General features: G+C 52.6%; 1 long non-coding RNA gene and 1 pseudogene across 2 annotated transcripts in view; one reads left to right on the plus strand and one right to left on the minus strand.

Annotated features, from left to right (window-relative positions):
- The window catches only part of LOC311633529, a 211,137-nt gene that overhangs the window by 178,676 nt on the left and 25,825 nt on the right, over positions 1-6,636 (minus strand). The gene's annotated exons all lie outside the window — the stretch shown is intronic.
- On the plus strand, positions 1,096-3,075 carry LOC311633811 (importin subunit alpha-1-like; annotated as a pseudogene). The gene is made up of 3 exons: positions 1,096-1,382; positions 1,868-2,364; positions 2,593-3,075. The product of its transcript is annotated as an importin subunit alpha-1-like (transcript).

Below are 6,636 nucleotides of genomic sequence, written 5' to 3' on the forward strand. Positions count from 1 at the left end.
GACCCTTCAGTCCATAGGCTGATGCTCTATCCACTGAGCAAAACCAGCTAGGGCTATTATTATTATGTTTTTCTTTTTTTTTTAAGTATATTTTTATTGATTTCAGAGAGGAAGGGAGAGGAAGAGAGAGATAGAAACATCAACAATGAGAGAGAATCATTGATCGCCTGCTTCCTGTACACACCCCCACTGGAGATGGAGCCCGCAACCCAGACATATGCCCTCGACCAGAATCAAACCTGGGACCTTTCAGTCTGTAGGCCAACACTATCCACTAAGCCAAACCAGCTAGGGCTGTTGTTCTTCTTTAAAACATATTTTTATTGACTTCAGAGAGGAAGGGTGAGGGAGAGATAGAATCATCAACGAGAGAATCATTAATCCATCGGCTGCCTCCTGCACACCCCCTACTGGGGATCAAGCCTGCAACCCAAGCATGTGCCCTGACCGGTAATTATACCCTGACCTCCTGGTTCATAAGTAGATGCTCAACCACTGAGCAACACCGGCCGGGCTGATTTTGTTGTTCTCTCAGCTTCTTTACACCTCTGTCTTTCTAACTATTTCTTTTTTTGTGTTTCTGTTCCTTTCGTCTGTCACCCTATTTGGGTCTGCGCTTGAGCCCCATAAGGCCAGGGCCAGGCTGTCTCGGCCACCCAGGTCCCCAGCCTTGCCAAGCCCAGCCCTGGAACATAACAAGTCCTCACAATGAACTGAACTCCGGTCTGTGTCAAACCATGTTGGGCAATGCTGGGGACCCAGCCCTGACTGAGACAGCCCCAGCCTGCTCTCAAAGAGATCACAATCCAGGAGAGGAAATGCGTGTTGAATGGATGGATGGATGAATGAATGAATGAATGAATGAATGAGCTAGCTTTGAAATGGGCTTGGAAGCCTCAACAAAAAAGTGGGTGGAAGCATTTGAAGCAGAGAAAACTTCCGGATTCAAGGTTGTGGGGGGGAGGGAGTAGGAAGAGACTGGAGAGTGAAGTAGTCATGGGAAGACACCGTCTCAGGGTTGACCCAAGGTAGACATTCTCAGAGCAACCGAACCGCAGCCCGTCCTCCACGCACGGTCTCCTGTGAAAGCTGAGCCGGCTGTGTGGAGCTTCTCCCTGTGTCTCATAGCCATGCCCACCAACGACAATGCTAATTGGCCAGCTGCCCGCCTGAACAGATTCAAGAACAAGGGGAAAGACCGCACAGAGATGAGGCAGCGCTGAATAGAAGGCAATGTGGAGCCGAGGAAAGCTAAGAAGGATGGCCAGATGCTGAAGAGGAGAAAGGCGAGCTCATTTCCTGATGATGCTACCTCCCCACTGCAGGAAAAGCGAAACAACCAGGGCACTGCGCGTTGGTCTGTTGAGGACATTGTCAAAGGCATACATAGCAACAATTTTTTTTAAAGCTCTATTTTTTTAATATATTTTATTGATTTTACATAGAGAGGAATTGAGAAGGACAAAGAATTAGAAATGTCGATGAGAGAGAAACATCGACCAGCTGCCTCTTGCACACCCCCTACTGGGGATGTGCCCGCAACCGAGGTACATGCCCTTGACTGGAATCAAACCCGGGACCTTTCAGTCCACAGGCCGACGCTCTATCCACTGAGCCAAACCGGTCCCAGCAACAATTTTTTTTAAAAAATATATATATATATTTTATTGATTTTTCACAGAGAGGAAAGGGAGAGGGATAGAGAGCTAGAAACATTGATGAGAGAGAAGCATCGACCAGCTGCCTCCTGCACACGTCCTACTGGGGATGTGCCCGCAACCAAGGTACATGTCCTTGACCTGATTAGAACCTGGGACCTTTCAGTCCGCAGACTGATGCTCTATCCACTGAGCCAAACCGGTTTCAGCAAAATAGCAATAATTTGGAAAGCCAGCTCCAAGCTACTCAGGCTGCAAAGAAAATGCTTTTTAGGGAAAAACAGCCACCCGTAGACAACATAATCCGGGCTGGTTCGATCCCCAAATTTGTGTCCTTCTTGGGCAGAGCTGATTGTAGTCCCATCCAGTCTGAATCTGCTTGGGCCCTCACGGACATTGATTCTGAGACTTCGGAACAGACCGAGGCTGTCGTAGACGGAGGTGCTATCCCAGCATGCATTTCCCTGTTGGCACCTCCCCACGCTCACAGCAGTGAACAAGCCGTATGTATGGGCTCCAGGAAACATGGCAGGTGATGGTTCAGTTTTGGTTAGCAAGTATGGTGCAATTGAGCCACTGCTGGCTCCTCTTGCAGTTCCTGATATGTCATCTTTAGCATGTGGTTCCTTACGTAATCTGACCTGGACACTTTCAAACCTTTGTCGCAACAAGAATCCTGTACCCCCACCGAAACTGGTTTGGCTCAGTGGATAGAGCATCGGCCTGTGGACTGAAGGGTCCCAGGTTTGATTCTGGTCAAGGGCATGTGCCTTGGTTGCAGGCACGTCCCCGGTAGGGGCTGTGCAAAAGGCAGCTGATGGATGATTCTCTCTCATGGATGTTTCTAACTCTCTATCCCTCTCTCTTCCTCTCTGTAAAAAATCAATAAAATATATTAAAAAAAAGAAAAAAAAGAATCCTGTACCCCCGTTAGATGCCGTTGAGCAAATTCTTCCTACTTTGGTTGTCTGCTGCATCATGATGGTCCAGAAGTATTAGCAGATGGCTGCTGGGCCATTTCCTACCTTACTGATGGTCCAAGCGGACGGATTGAAATGGTTGTGAAACAGGAGCTGTGCCCCAACTTGTGAAGCTCTTAGGAGCTACTGAATTGCCGATTGTGACTCCTGCACTAAGAGCCATAGGAAATACTGTCCCTGGGACAGATGAGCAGACGCAGGTTGTGATAGATGCGGGAGCACTTGCTATCTTTCCCAGCCTGCTAATGAGCTCCAAAACTAATATTCGGAAGGAAGCTACATGGACAATGTCAAACATCACAGCTGGCGGCCAGGACCAGATGCAGCAAGTTGTGAATCATGGATTAGTCCCATTCCTCATTACTGTTCTTTCGAAGGCAGACTTTAAGACACAAAAGGAAGCTGTATGGCAGAAACTGATTTGGCTCAGTAGATAGAGCATCGGCCTGCGGACTGAAGGGTCCCAGGTTCGATTCCGGTCGAGGGCATGTACCTTGGTTGCAGGCGCATCCTCAGTGGGGGGTGTGGAAGAGGCAGCTGATCGATGTTTCTCTCTCATCAATGTTTCTAACTTTCTATCCATCTCCCTTCCTCTCTATAAAAAAATCAATAAAATATATTTTTTTAAAAAATAAAAGAAGAAGAAGGACGAAACCGGTTTGGCTCAGTGGATAGAGTGTCGGTCTGCGGACTGAAAGGTCCCAGGTTCGATTCCGATCAAGGGCATGTACATCGGTTGCAGGCACATCCCCGGTGGGGGGTGTGCAAGAGGCAGCTGGTCGGTGTTTCTCTCTCATCGATGTTTCTAGCTCTCTATCTCTCTCCCTTTCTCTTTGTAAGAAATCAATAAAATATATTTAAAAAAGAAGAAGAAGAAGAAGAAGAAGAAGAAGAAGAAGAAGAAGAAGAAGTAGTAGTCATGGGAAGAAGGCTGGAGAGCTCAACAAAAAGACTTAAAGGCCGCGGAGAGGAGCCTGAGTTTTCTCCTGAGGGCACTGGGGAGCCATGGCAGGTTCAGAGCGGGAGGGGAGGGGAGGGACAGGTCAGGTTTGTGCTTTAGCATGACACTCTGACTGCCTGGCTGCCCTATTGGAGGGCGGGGGGGGGGGTGGTCGAAGGAGAGGGGGCCCAACTGGGGTAGGAGATCCCAGAGAGGAGGACCCTGGACCAGAGCAGGGATTGCAGGAGAGGGAAGAAGGGCCAGATTGTAGAAACCGGGAGGAAAATGCCTGGCCAGCCTGCTGTCCTTGAGCTTCAGGGCTCACCCACCCCCTCCACCAGGGGGCAGTCAAGGGTACAGGTTTGAATATCGTGGCTTCTCCCAGGCCAGGGAGGCTGGCACCTCCGTTTAGAGGTGGGGTTTGAGCCGTCTGTGGGGTCCCAGATGAGAGCCCTCCTGCTCCCCTCCCCCATCCCCGCCTTTCCGGCTCCTGGAGCCCCCACCCCACCAGCACAAGATTATGTCAACACAGCCCCGTGCTTCTGGCCAGGACAATATTTGCCCTCTGGATCTGGGGAGGTTGCTATGGAGATGTGCTGCAGGGGGAGGTGAAGGTTGGGTGGGGGGAGCACGTGTGCGCAAATGCACACACTCACACACACACACACTCTCTCTCTCTCTTTCTCTCTCTCTCTCTCTCTCTCTCTCTCTCTCTCTCTCTCTCATACACACACACAGACACACACACACTCTCACACACACACTCTCACACACACACACACTCACACACACACAGACACACACTCACACACAGACACACACACACACTCTCTCACACACACACACACACTCTCTCTCTCTTTCTCTCTCTCTCTCTCTCTCTCTCTCTCTCTCTCACACACACACACACACATACACCACACACACACACCATCCGGAAGAGAACGAGGGGAGCTGGGCTTCTTGCCTCATCTTTGAGTGATGGTGTCCGAGGTCTGAGAGAGTTTACCTACCCCCATCTAAGTTCCAAATCTCTCTCTCTCTCTCTCTCTCTCTCTCTCTCTCTCTCTCTCTCTCTCTTTCTCTCTCTTTCTTTCTCTCTCCCTCTTTCCCTCCCTCCCTCCTCCCTGGATAATACCTATCTCTCAGGTCTCTTCCTCTATCCTTTACTCTCTCTCTCTCTGGGTCCCCACTCTGTTTCTCCATGTCTCTGTCTCTCTCTGGTTTCATGTCTCTACGTCTCTGTTTCTCTTTGGATCTGTGTCTCTGTCGGTCTCGGACACCGCCCCTGCCTCGGGAGGGACCTCTGCGTTCCTGTCTTTCTCTGGCTGTGTGAGTGTGTGTGTCCCTGTCTCTCAGCACTGTCGCCCTGTCTCAGCCCCTCTCTGGTTCTGCATGGTCTCTCTATTGCTGTCTCTCATTCTGTGTGTGTGTGTGTGTCAGGCCTCCTCTCAGCAGTCCTGAATCTCAGGGGGCCGGCTCAGGCGCCCGTTTCTGGCCTCAGTCCCCCTGGGGCATGCCCTCTCCCCATCCCTCTCTGCCTCATTTCTCCTGCACCATCTGCTGGCACCCCGGGCCCCCGCCTGCCCCCACAGGCTCTGCGTGGCTGGGCAGCCCCATGGGGGAGGCACAGGCCCTCCGGCGGCCTGCCCACCACTGCGCCCTGAGCTGGGGGCACTGCCTGGGCATTGCTGGGGTGGGCAGAGAGGCCAGCAGCCTGGAAACCCAGGGCGGGGGGCAATGGAGAGAGAGAAACAGACCGACAGGCACCAGCGAGAGGATGAGGGGAAGGGGAAGAGGAAAGGCTGGCTAGAGGAGGCTGATCAGAGAACCGGAGGGAGCAAGAGAAGAAAGCAGAGGAGCAGAATGAAACCAGAGGGAAGAGAAGGGGAAAGACAGCCCAGCAAGCCAGAGACAGACAAACTGAGGGTGGGCTTGGGGAAGAGGAGAAAGGAGGACTCAGACCAAAGGGAGGGGGCAGGGAGAGATGGACCGCAGAGAGGCTGGCAGTGAGGGGTGGGGGAGTAGGGGCACATGGCTGCTTCTCTGCCTGCAGGTTCCAGAAGCCCTGAGCATGGAATCGGGGGGGGGGGGGCTCTGTGGCTGCCCCTGTGGCCCTGCTGTCCCCTCCTGATGGCAGGAGACTGCAGAGGACCCAGGAGGGCTGAGATGGGCAGAGGGGGGGCAATCAGGACCCAGGCATCTCCCCTCCTGCCGGACACGGGCCCGCCCTGGGCCCTGTTCTGCCCTGTGTTCCCACGGCGGCTAATGGAGGGCTGCAGCGCCAGACTCATCCCCACAGCTCCTGCCCTGGCCACCTTCCCTCAGCCCCACCTTCCAGGCTCTCTCCCTCCACCCTCCCATCTTCATCTCTCTCTGTCTCCGTCTCTCAGCTTGTATCTCTTCTGTCTCTCTCCCTCTCTCAGACCCTGTTCTCTCTCCCCTGATTCCTTTCTCTTTCTGTTTCGATTTCTTTTTTTTTATTCTTATTTTTTAATCCTCAACCTGAGATATTTTTTCTGTTGCGTTTTAGAGAAAGTAGAAGGGGAAGGGAGAGAGAGAGAAAAGAGAGAGAGAGAGAGAGAGAGAGAGAGAGAGAGAGAAGAGAGATGTGAGAGAGACACATCGATTGGCTACCTCCCACATGCACCTGGACCAGGATGGGATTAAACCTGCAACCCAGGCACATGCCCTTGACTGGGAATCAAACCCAAGACCCTCCCGTCCTCAGGCTGATGCTCTAACCACTGAGCAAACCGGCCAGGGCTCCACTTCTTTTCTGCCGGTCTTTCTCTTTCTCATGGTCTCTCTCATCGCCGCTTCTTCCTGTCCCTGTTCTTTCCTGAGCTTTGGTTTCTTTTCCTCGTTCTCTCACCACCTCAGTTCCTCTCCACTGCGTCCCTCCCTCCGGCTTCTCCCTCCAGTCCAGCCTCCCCCCACCTTCCCAGTCCTAGCAGAGAGACCCCCCACACACACCCAGGCCCTCGGGGGGGGGGGGCCCAAGGAGAGGTTCCCTCCCAACCCCAGCCTCTCCCGAGGTGCTGGGCCATCTCAGACC

The sequence above is a fragment of the Pipistrellus hanaki genome (assembly GCF_964339955.1).
Source record: "Pipistrellus hanaki genome assembly, chromosome: 15".
In the NCBI taxonomy this organism is placed as follows: Eukaryota; Metazoa; Chordata; class Mammalia; order Chiroptera; family Vespertilionidae; genus Pipistrellus; species Pipistrellus hanaki.